Source organism: Cervus canadensis, chromosome 16 (genome assembly GCF_019320065.1).
Source record: "Cervus canadensis isolate Bull #8, Minnesota chromosome 16, ASM1932006v1, whole genome shotgun sequence".
Lineage (NCBI taxonomy): Eukaryota > Metazoa > Chordata > Mammalia > Artiodactyla > Cervidae > Cervus > Cervus canadensis.
In genome coordinates this window covers 21,485,359-21,498,541 of record NC_057401.1, presented here as the reverse complement: position 1 = coordinate 21,498,541, position 13,183 = coordinate 21,485,359, and positions in this window count along the sequence as shown.

Genomic DNA, 13,183 nt, shown 5'->3' with positions numbered 1-13,183 from the left:
ACTCCCTGACCAGCGATGGAACTTGCAACCTCTGCATTGGAAGGCAAAGTTTTAACCACTGGACCACCAGGAAGTCTCTATAAGAGTTTTTTCTTATCATTACTTTGAATGAAAAAGAAGAGGCAGAGGAGAAAAAGTCTCATTTTCATGTTAGATTTATTATTGTGTGTGCATGCATGCTCAGCTGCTTCAGTCATGAATGACTCTTTGTGACCTTATGGATTGTATCCCGCCAGGCTCCTCTGTCCATGGAATTTTGCAGGCAAGAATACTGGAGTGGGTTGCCATGCCCTCCTACAGAGCATATTCCCGATCCAGGGATCAAATCCACTTCCTCTTTATCTCCTGCATTACAGGCAGATTCTTCACCACTGAATCACCAGGGAAGCCCAAGATTTATTGTTAGGATACCTTATTATTAGCTTTATTCATGAAAAATCGCCTTGTGAGTAAATGAATTTAAAGTACATTTTCAGTACAAATCCTTTCAAAGAGATACAAACAGCTCTTTCCAAGCTTGTATTATTTTACTTAGGAGTATCACTTGCTGAAGCAATGATAGATTCTTCAATTTTTCATCTCAGGACTCTGACTGCATAGTTACTGAGTGAAATCCAGTCTTTTAATTTTTGTGATTTTAATTTTTGGACCATTTCAAATTATTTGTTCACTAGTAAACCATTCCCCCATAAAATAACATTTTCATTACATGCTTCCTGGTACATTGTACATTGGTTACATTTGTACATATTTTTGAAGATATAGGAAAAAGTATGTTTAATCTATTTAGTAGATGTATGTAATAGCCATTATATAGGCTCTTGCCATTACATTCCTAATATTATATCAATAAATTATGATTCATGTGTTTTCTTGTTGTTCTCTGGCCAACAAAAGGCAATTCAGTCTGACAACTTTTATATGTTTTATGTAAATATTTGAACTACATTGACATAGCTTAATATAGCAGTAGAACCAAATAACTAGATGTAAATGCTAACTCTGCAATTTACTCTATTTGTAGCACAGGGCAAGTTAATATTTTTGTGCCTCTATTTCCTCAGATATAAAATAGGGATGATGATAATAATAATAACTATCTTTTAGGGTTATTGTGAGGATTAAAGGAATACATACAAAGCACTTAGTAAGTTCCTAGCACATAGTAAGGACCCTAAGTGTTCTCATTATTATTATTACCAGGGTTAATCCTAATTATCAGACAACTTGGTTAACAGTAGCTTAAACCATGAGATTCTTTACCAACTGAGGAGATAACACCACTCTAATGGCAGAAAGTGAGGAGGAACTAAAGAACCTCTTGATGAGGGTGAAGGAGGAGAGTTAAAGAGCCAGCTTAAGACTAAATATTAAAAAAAAAAAACTAAGATCATGGCACTTGGCCCCATTACTGCATGGCAAATAGAAGGGGAAAAGGTGGAAGTAGCAACAGATTTCCTCTTCTTGGGCTCCAAAACCACTGTGGATGATGACTACAGCCATGAAAAAAATAAGACAATTGCTTCTTGGCAGGAAAGCAATGACAAACCTAGACAGTGTATTGAAAAGCAAAGATATTACTCTGCTGGCAAAGGTCCATATAGTCAGGGCTATGGTCTTCCCAATGGTCATGAACAGTTCTGAGAGCTGGACCGTAAAAAAGGCAGAACAAAGAACTGATGCCTTCAAACTGTGGGGCTGGAGAAGACTCATGAAAGTCCCTTGGACAGCAAGAAGATCAAACTAGTCAATCTTAAGGGATATCAACCCTGAATATTCACTGGAAGGACCAATGCTGAAGCTAAACCTCCAGTATTTTGGTCATCTGATGCTAACAGATGACTCATTGGACAAGTCACTGATGCTGAGAAAGATTGAGGGCAGAAGGAGAAGAGGACATCAGAGGATGAGATGGCTGGACGGCATCAATGATGCTACAAACATGAACTTGGGCAAACTCCGGGAGATGGTAAGGGACAAGGAGGCCTGGTGTGCTACAGTCCTTGGAGTCGCAAAGAGTCAGACACAACTGGGTGACTGAACAAGAAAAACCATAAGAACACATGTTATTAATATTTACTTAAGAAGTGTGTTGGCCTTGGGGCTGGTTTTTAACTCAAAGATACCATGAAGCAGTCAGGCTCCTCCCATCTTTCTGCATTGCCATTCTCATTGTATTGGCAAAATTTCCCCTCAAAGTCTGCCTCAATGGCTGCCTCAATTACAAGTTCTTCAAGCAATAGGGTTCCAAATAGGACTTGACAGGATGAGGGCAAAAATTTTTTAAAAAATATTCATCTCCTGATGAATATTTATCTTTTCAGAAGAAAAACATCTCCCAGAAATAGTCAATAAATGTCTTCTTTATGTCTTATTGGCCAGAACTGTGTCACATGACCACTTCTAGACCAATCACTGGGAAAGAATACAATTACCATGATTGATTTAGACTAACCATGAGTCACTTTTCTGGGGCTGGGCCTTTCGTTGCCTAATCAAAACCAAGTTTCTATCACCAAGGGGAAAAAGAGAATAACCACTGGGTATACAACCAATAGTGTGTGTCATCAACAAGCATTCATTTGTTGCCTGCTATATGCTCAATGTGCTCCTAATGAAACTGTAGAAACTACCCAAAGAATAAATGATATTTTCTTTGCTCCTACTTATTTGACATCTTTAGATTGAAAGCTACTTCTGCTAGGCCCTGCTAAATAACTAAACCAGAGCCTTTAAGGCCACCTTCTTAATCCACTCACTCTGAGTGGCTTCACTTACTGTCCCCAAATGTGGTGGATCTTCCTTTTCTTGGTTGAATCTTTGCATTCCATCTCCACTTTCGAGTAGTGATAACCGAAGGACTGAACAAAGAGTGAACGACCCAAAACTCCATGTTTAGAAGGTCTGAGCACCCCAGATACCCAGGGGCAATTTCATTTGTCTTTTTTCTTCTTTCTATTAAGGACCTACTGTGAGCCAGGTACTTTCATAAAATTCTTTTCATTAATTCTCATCCCCAAAACTCCATGAAATCTATTTCAGGTAGAGGAAAGAGAGATTAATACAGATAAAATGACTTGTGCAAAGCCATCAGCTAGAAATAGGAAAAATAATTACCCCTTATTGACCATATGCTACATTTGAGCTGTGCACTCTCCTAAATGCCACTCATGAATTCATTCCTTTAATTCTCTTAACCACCTAGTGAAGTAAGGATTCACTCATAACAGATGCTTCCCAAGCACCCTCTATAGATGAGAAATCTGAAGCTTCAAAAGCTAAGTAAGTTCAAGTTCACCCAGCTAGAAAGTGACAGGTATTTTACAAAGCTGGGTCTAACTCCAACACTTCCTATTAAAGTCCCACCCACCCCTACACTGCAGGAAATTGAACCCAGGCCTCCTAACTCCTGGGCTTATTCCAAAATCCCTAAATCAGAATGGAACACTCTGACGTTTTATTCTACCAGTTTGTTTTGTGAAGTGCTCTCCAAGTAGTTCATAACTGGTCCAGCTGTCTAAAACAAAGTTGGGAATTCATCCAAAAGTATTTAGCAAATTAGCAACTCCATCTTTCCTTTCTGAGAACAGATAGGCAAAGCTAGCTGATAGACAAGCTAGCTATTGAGTTTAAAGAAAGAGATTCTTGGGGAGACAGATTGTCAACATTTATCATGTTTCTGCTTTGCCCTCAAGCCCCAGATTAGAGGTTAACATTTGAATTAGGCAAAATCACACAGTCGTGCACTTTACCTACTCTAAATTTTGTTACCTGCTCTGTGCTTTAAAAATAATATGACTAGGGGCTCTGCGATAAACCCTTAAGACCTTTTATGCGCTGTTAGCCCCAGATTAGAGCTTGCCAGGAAAGAGATTTCACAATTGTTAACTGCTTCAACTTCGCCCCTGAAGGAAGCTTTCTATCCCCGAGTATCTATGTTATGTGGCCTTGCTCTGGGAGTCTCCTACTCAAAAGTCAACTGGGGCACTATCCATAGAAATATAGAGTTCAAAGGATCATTCCTTGCCTGTTTGCCACCCTACTAGGGATTTACGAGTAGTGTAGAGAAGTATTTCTTTTCTTTCTTTCTCTTTCAGTTTTTGTTTGTTGCTGCTTTGCCTCGGGTACCTAAGTTTTAAATATTCTTTTTGTTTTTGTTCAGCCACTAAGTTGTATCCAACTCTTTTGTATCCAACCCCAGTACTGTAGCCTGCCAGGCTCCTCTGTCCATGGGATTTCCCAGGCAAGAATAGTGGAGTGGGTTGCCATTTCCTTCTCCAGGGGATCTTCCCAAGCCAGGGGTCAATTGACAGGTAGACTCTTTACCACTGAGCCACCAGGGAAGCCCAGGTTTTAAATATGTCACCGGTCAAAATATTATCAAATCCTGTCCCAAAATGCATTTATTTTCATAAAAGCATGAGGTTTCAGATAGCAGAACCTGATAGCTGAACTCTGACACTAACTCCATAGCCCTATACGGCTGGTCCTCAGCAGCTGGGAAATTGTGTTTTAGGGAAGCACATGTGTGCTGATCAAGCCAACTTATATAAACAACCCACCAAGTTAAAAAAAGATGGTATGATAATCCTAGTGACCAAGATATTTAAGAAGATTCAGAGGCCTGTGTAAAACAAATGATTAAAGAAAACAGTGTAATAAAGTTATATGTACAGTTTTCTTTTATTTGTATACCAAAACAAACACATATATACACCCTCCAGAAACCATGTCCTGGGTTAGTATCTGGCTTTGCCTTCCTCCATGTCTAGTGGTAGGTGATAGAAGAAAATGTCCCTTCTAAATATAGAACAATGAAATATAATTAGTGCCATAATGCATGGACTTATAAAGAACAGGGGAAATGAGGTGAAGAAGCAAGGTTTTTGACCCCCCAAAATCCTTTAAAGATAATTTTCTGGTCTAACAAAGACTTGTTTCAGAAAGAAAAAATTGGGGCTCAGAATTAAGAAGACTTCAGTATCTTCCATCATTTGTGTGAAAGACCTTACTGATACATGTACACTGCCGTGTATAAAATAGACAGCTAGTGGAAAGCTACTGTATAGCGTAGGAAGCTCAGCCTGGTGCTTTAAGACAACCTCGAGGAGTGGGATTGGGGCGAGTGGGAGCGACGCTTAAGAGGGAGGGGATACATGTATACATATATACAACAAAGCTGATCGCTTTGTTGTACAGAAGAAACTAACACAATATTATAAAGCAATTATACTCCCAAAGAAAAAGAGTCTGTATGTGTATAACTGAGTTAGTTTGCTATAGAGCAGAAACTGGCACAACAATGTAAATCAACTGTACTTCAATAAAACAAAAAAAGAATTTCAGTTCTAAAAAAACAGCCTCCATCATGCTTTCTCTCCCACTCACAAGAACTTTGTAAATGATATTCTGGAGAGAAAATACTATTTATAAAAACAATCCCAAAACATTAACAAAATGGCAATAAGAACATACATATCAATAGTTACTAATACTTTAATTGACAATTTAATGTAAATGACTAAATAATCCAACCAAAAGACACCAAGTGGCTGAATGGATACAAAATCAAGATCTGTATATATGCTGCCTACAAGAGATTGACTTTAGATCTAAAGACACACAGAAACTGAAGTGAAGGGATTGGAAAAGTTATCCCATGCAAATAAATGGAAATCAAAAGAAAGCCACGGCAGTACTTATATCAGACAAAATAGATTTTAAAGTAAAGAATTGCAATAGACAAAGAAGACATTAATAATGATTAAGGGATCAATCAGAGAAGAATATAAATATATATGTGCCCAACATAGGAGCAACCAAATATATTAGCAAATATTAACAGACATAAAGCAAGAAATTGACAGCAACCCAAGAGAAAATGCTTTCTGTAAGGAGCTTAAAATGTGAATAGCATAAAAATCCTTAGAGCTGAGACAGATTTCTAGTCTGGATCAAAAGCACCACTGCCATAATTTAAATTGTTCTCTAACACAGAGGAACCACAGCCCAGTGCTGCCAACTTACAGCCCTAGCGTTTCAGCTAACCACAAGGAGTTAATAATTATTGAGTGCTTACTATACAAGCTAAGCACCTACACGCATTATCTCTGTTGAAAAATTGTGTTTGGAACAAAGATTTACTTTCATGCCTAGAGCACAGAATCTATGCTAGAGATTATGTTCAAAGAAATTATTTCACCAAAATAATTGTAGTCACTTTATCAGCTGCTTTGCAAACACTGATTTTTTTTTTTTTCTTTAAGATCTTGGCTAAGAAACAAGCCAAAAAAGCATAGCACAGTCCTCTGAACCCAACCTTAAAACTGTCCTTGTCTCAATTTCTTGCTCTTATTTGAAAAGCCAGACTCGACATAAAAGTACGACTTCACTGGGTGTGACTGGCAGGCCTGGACAGGAGAGGCGCACATTGCTTTTTGGGGATCAGCATTTGGGGCAACTTCAGAGCAATGTCACCATGTGGTTGGCGTTCGGATCTCAGGGTGAAAGCTGAGGATCTAAATGAGCTGAAAAAGAGAATATCTGCGAACAAAAAAGGGAGCCCTGACTGCAGGTTAATGTGGAACAACTGGAGGCCAGTTCAGGCTTAAAGGAGGCGTGACAGCCGTGGATCCCGACAGAATTAGACTCAGGTCTTCAATGTGCCTGTTGGTACCCCGAGGAAACCAGAAAAGCCTAGGGCAGCACCTCACAAAACCAGCTCAGGAGACCTGCCCAAAAAGTGGTCCATAAGGCAGCTTGTCCAGTCAGCAGCCTGAAACAAACATTGCTCACAAATGTAATGCCAGATGGGCCACCTCTCAGGAGCAAAACGCCATCTTTCTTTCGATTAGTTCAGAAACTTGCCTTCTGGAAATCAAAGGAAATCAGCTCTGGAGAGGTTGAATGCAGTGAAAGTTGTGTATGTTTCTGACACTGTGACCATCTTTTTAATTCTTTTCTCCCCTGCCTGTTCATAGCCTTTTTCCTTCCGTGAAAGTATTTTTTTCCTTTGCATCTTAGGGTTAGGGCTTTTTATCTTAGGGTTAGATTACATTCATTTTCATTTGTCCTACAATGTTTTTTCTTTAAAAACATTTCTATAAAAATAAAAGTTATCTATTATAGAATATACAGGAAAAAACACAAGGAAGAAAATTAAAATTATACCTAATCCCACCACCTGATGACCACTGCTAATCTTTGTCTTTATTGAATTCAAGTCTTTTAATTTTTCTTTGTTTGTATGTATATATGCACATACTTACATTGTGCAAATGTTTGTACATATAGTCAGGTACTTTATAAAATTGGGATCACTCCAAGGTACAGTTCTGTGATCTGCTTTTTTCCACTCAATATGATGACAACATATTCTCAAGCCATTAAATATTCTCTGGAAACACATTTTTTTTTTAAATGACTATAATTACTATTTCTATTCAGCCTTTGACATTGAGCATAGTACATTAAATGGAGTAATATATGGACTGCTCCCCCTTTTTAATCTAACTTTGAGCCATTTGTATTTGATTGCACTCATCTTAATGCACTTTCCTATTGTTTTTCAAGATCAGACAATTTAAGTGCAGCCAATTAAATCGAAAACACTAAGACTGAGAACATTAGGAAAGATTTATTGCTGGTATAAACTATCAAGGAAGCCCAAGCCAGCTATATTTTTCAAAACAGCCATATCTACAATCAAATAAAGTTTATCTCCTTTAAATAAGAGATAACTTATTTTTTATGATTTTAGATATTACAGTAGGCTGACTTAGTCAAGTCATGACCTGGGATGGCACTATGCTAGCTATTGGATATTGACTTGCAAACAACTGAAACCTTTTATCCCATTAGATGTTATTTGTTAGCATGACACCATCTGGTCATCTAGAAAAATCTGGATAATTGACTGCATTATCAGTAGGACTTAACTTTTGAACAGCTTTTATTCCCAATGTTTGGTTCCCTGTGTTTGGCTTCAACTTGGTTGTTTGGAGAACTCAGGAAACATTCTCCCAGAGGAATAGGCTCTAAGTGGTAGCTGATAAGGAGCCAGAGGCATAACATGCCACACTCAGTTCAGTTCAGTCACTCAAGGTATCTGACTCTTTGCAACCAATGAACTACAGCACTCCAGGCTTCCCTGTCCATCACCAACTCCCGGAGCTTGCTCAAACTAATGTCCATTGAGTCAGTGATGCCATCCAACCATCTCATCCTCTGTCATCCCCTTCTCCTCCTGCCCTCAATCTTTCTCAGCATCAGGGTCTTTTCAAATGAGTCAGCTCTTCACATCAGGTGGCCAAAGTATTGGAGTTTCAGCTTCAGCATCAGTAATTCCAGTGAATATTCAGGACTGATTTCCTTTAGGATGGACTGGTTGGATCTTCCTGCAGTCCAAGGAACTCTCAAGAGTTTTCTCTAACACCACAGTTCAAAAGCATCAGTTCATCAGCACTCAGCTTTCTTTATAGTCCAACTCTCACATCCATACATGACTACTGGAAAAACCATAGCTTTGACTAGACAGACCTTTATTGGCAAAGTAATGTCTCTACTTTTTAATATGCTATCTAGATTGGTCATAGCTTTTCTTCCAAGGAGCAAGTGTCTTTTGATTTCATGACTGCCGTCACCATCTGCAGTGATTTTGGAACCCCCAAAAATAGTCTGTCCTGTTTCCATTGTTTCCCCATCTATTTGCCATGAAGTGATGGAACCGGATGCCATGATCTTTAATTTTTGAATGTTGAGTTTTAAGCCAACTTTTTCACTCTCTTCTTTCACCTTCATCAAGAGGCTCTTTAGTTACTCTTCACTTTCTGCCATAGGAGTGGTGTCATCTGTGTATCTGAGGTTATTGATATTTCTCTTGGCAATCTTGATTCCAGCTTGTGCTTCATCCAGCTCAGCATTTCACATGATGTACTCTGCATATAAATTAAATAAGCAGGGTGACAATATACAGCCTTGACATACTCCTTCCCAGTTTGGAACCAGTCTGTTGTTCCATGTCCAATGCTAACTGTTGCTTCTTCATCTGCATACAGATTTCTCAGGAGGCAGGTCAGGTGGTCTGGTATTCCCATCTCTTTAAGAATTTTCCACAGTATATTGTGATCCACACAGTCAAAGGCTTTGGCATAGTCAATAAAGCAGATGTTTTTCTGGAACTCTCTTGCTTTTTCTATGATCCAACAGATGTTGGCAATTTGATCTCTCATTCCTCTGCCTTTTCTAAATCTACCATGAACATCTGGAAGTTCATGCTTCATGTACTGTTGTTGAAGCCTGGTTTGGAGAATTCTGATCATGACTTTGCTAGCGTGTGAGATGAACACAATTGTGCGGTAATCTGTACATTCTTTGGCATTGCCTTTCTTTGGGATTGTAATAAAAACTGACCTTTTCCAGTCCAGTGGCCATTGCTGAAGTTTCCAAATTTTCTGGCATACTGAGTGCAGCACTTTCACAGCATCATCTTTCAGGATTTGAAATAGCTCAACTGGAATTCCATCACCTCCACTAGCTTTGTTCATAGTGATGCTTCCTAAGGCCCACTTGACTTCACATTCCAGGATGTCTGGCTCTAGGTGAGTGATCACATCATCGTGGTTATCTGGGTCATGAAGATCTTTTTTGTATAGTTCATCTGTGTATTCTTGCCACTTCTTCTTAATATCTTCTGCTTCTGCTAGGTCCATATCGTTTCTATCCTTTATTGAGCCCATCCTTGCATGAAGTGTTCCCTTGGTATCTCTAATTTTCTTGAAGGAATCTCTAGTCTTTCCCATTCTATTGTCTTCCTCTATTTCTTCGCATTGATCACTGAGGAAGCCTTTCTTATCTCTCCTTGCTATTGTTTGGAACTCTGAATTCAGATGAGTATATTTTTCCTTTTCTCCTTTGCCTTTAGCATCTCTTCTTTTCTCAGCTGTTTGTAAGGCCTCCTCAGACAGCCATTTGTCTTTTTGCATCTGTTTTTCTTGGGGATGGTCTTGATCACCGCCTCCTGTACAATGTTACAAACCTCCATCCACATTTCTTTAGGCACTCTATCAGGTCTAATCCCTTGAATCTATTTGTCACTTCCACTCTATAATCATAAGGGATTTGATTTAGGTCATATCTGAATGGTCTAGTGGTTTTCCCTACTTTTCTTCAATTTAAGTCTGAATTTGGCAATAAGGAGTTCATGATGTGAACCACAGTCAGTTCCTGGTCTTGTTTTTGCTGACTGTATAGAGCTTCTCCATCTTTGGTTTCAAAGAATATAATCAATCTGATTTTGGCATTGACCATCTGGTGATGTCCACGTGTAGAGTCTTCTCTTGTGTTGTTGGAAGAGGGTGTTTGCTATGAACAGTGTGTTCTCTTGGCAACACTCTGTTAGTCTTTGCCCTGCTTCATTTTGTACTTCAAGACCAAACTTGCCTGTTATTCCAGGTAGCTCTTGACTTCCTACCTTTGCATTCCAGTCCCCTATGATGAAAAGGACATCTTTTTTTTTTTTGGTGTTAGTTCTAGAAGGTCTTGTAGGTCTTCAAAGAACCATTCAACTTCAGCTTCTTCAGCATTACTGGTTGGAGCATAGACTTGGATTACTGGGATATTGAATGGTTTGCTTTGGAAATGAACAGAGATCATTTTGTCATTTTTGAGATTGCACCCAAGTACTGCATTTCAGACTCTTTTGTTGACTATGAGGGCTACTCCATTTCTTCTAAGAGATTCTTGCCCACAGTAGTAGATATAATGGTCATCTGAAATAAATTTGCCCATTCCAGTCCATTTTAGTTCACTGATTCCTAAAATGTCGATGTTCAATCTTGCCATCACCTTTTTGACCACTTCCAATTTCCCTTGATTCATGAACCTAACATTCCAGGTTCCTATGCAATATTGTTCTTTACAGTATCAGACTTTATTTCCATCACCAGTCAGATCCACAACTGGGCATTATTTCCACTTTGGCTCCATCTCTTCATTCTTTCTGGAATTATTTCTCCACTCTTCTCCAGTAGCATATTGGGCACCTACCAACCTGGCGAATTCATCTTTCAGTGTCTTATCTTTTTGCCTTATCATACTGTTCATGGAGCTCTCAAGCATGAATATTGAAGTGGTCTGCCAAGGGGTACCATATAACAGTACAATAATCACACTGGGAGAACATCAATTCAGAGTACTTTAGGGGGACCACTGACTTTTTTCTCACTTTTCACCCCACAACCCAGTGGCAGCAGTAAGGATTCCAGCGAGCAATCTCAGAACATTCAAAGAAGCAAAGTCCTGAAAAAAAAGGGCCAAGGGCTCCAGGGAAGTGTGTCTGCTCCTCAGAGCCTTCTCAGTGTGGTTCACCTTCCAGACCCTCTGCTCTGAGCACCTCAGGGGGTCCACCTGCTTCAACTTTCTGCCATTACCATCTGTGGACACTCCTCAAGCTTGGCTCCCTACACTCGCCTTCTTTCCAAAATTTTTAAGCCTTACTTTTCCTCTAAAAAATTTAAAATTTTTTTTGAAGTTTGCCTAGGAGTTGGTGCTTCCAAGAATATAAAGAAAAAGTGAAAGTTCCCCTGCCAAGTCCAACGACAATTTTAGCATTCTATAGAAAGAGAAGGAGGGCAGTGGTGGTGAGGATATAAAGTGGGATTACAGAATACAGAGATCTAGAGGAAAGCAGGCATCTACATTTCAGAGGAACACTCCATTCCAGTGACTCTCCTGAATATTAGGGTCCCTGGAGAGCAAGAAGGAAGAGTGAAAGGGTAAGGTAGAGACTAGGCTTCTTCCACGAGGGACCTCAGGAATATTAAAGGAGAAATCTATTGAAGAATCAGCTTCCTGTCTTATTTTCCTCCATTTTGCTATTATAATATCACCACTTAAGTGGATAGTAAATGGGGAAGTCAAAGTTTCCTACATTCTTACCATTGTCCAGGCACTGAACTTTTACAAATGAGGAAACTGAGCCTCAAGGAGGTTAAGTTAGAAGCAAAGACAAAGAGAAGCAGGAAGAGGATGAAGCTCTTAGCAGGAGTGAAGCCAAGAAGAGCAAGTTGGAGGACAGAAGGAGGACAGAAGACCTGGAGAGTCTCAACTGGGAAGGGGAAATAGCTCTCTGTTCCCTGTCTGCCAGATCCCTGCTTACAATGGGGCTACCATTCCAAAGACCATTCCTCCATATGGAATGAAATTAAGGCTTGCATCTGTTGATGGGGCTATATTCTGACTTGGCATCATGTTTACACCACCATGATATGTTTTGGTTTCTATCAAAAGAGGCTCAGAAAAAGTTACTTACAGTTAAATGTTTCCATCCAGGCAGTCATTCCTCCCTCCCTGCTCATCCTGCACTGTCAAACTGAATTGTGTTCCAAGATCCCACTTGAGTCTACAGTCTTTAATTCTGGAAACAAGTTGTGATTTAAACATGAATTCAACTATTTTCAAAATGGATCAGGTATGTTTTACTTTCAGTTGTTCTTATGTGAACAGGATTTTTTTTTTCAACCTGGGACATAACCAAACTCTAAATTTCATTTCTTTTCCTTTAGCTGGTTATATCAATTTAACATTTTAAGCAATTTGTTTTAAAGCCCTCTAATAAATCAAAGTTGTAGGGTCTCTCCCCTAGGAAAGACTTTCCTAATCTCTAGGAAAGTTATCTTTCCTATGATAATTTAGAGCTTCCTCATCTTGTGAGGGGACTTCCCAAGTGGCATTAGTGGTAAAGAACCAACTTGCCAATGCAGGAGAGCTAAGAGACGGTTCAATCCGTGATCAGGAAGATCCCCTGGAGAAGGTCATGGCAACCCAGTCCAGTATTCTTATCTGGAGAATCCCATGGACAGAGGAGCCTGGAGGGCTACAGTCCACAGGGTCACAAAGAGTCAGACACAACTGAAGTGACTTGGCCTAGCATAGCATCTTATTTTAATAAATCACTTAGCATTATTCTCACTGAGAGGTAATGTTAACAACAACAACAAAACCCATTCCTAAGTGAAGGAGATGGACTAGAAAGTTCAGACAGGAAATGATACCTTAATAAATATTCTCTGATACTTAGCAAAGTTTGTATTTCTGCTCAGTTTAGAACTCAGCATTACAAATGCTGTAGAAACAAAAACAGGAGCATTCCAGGGAAAGTCTTATTTTTGAAAAGCAGGAAAAC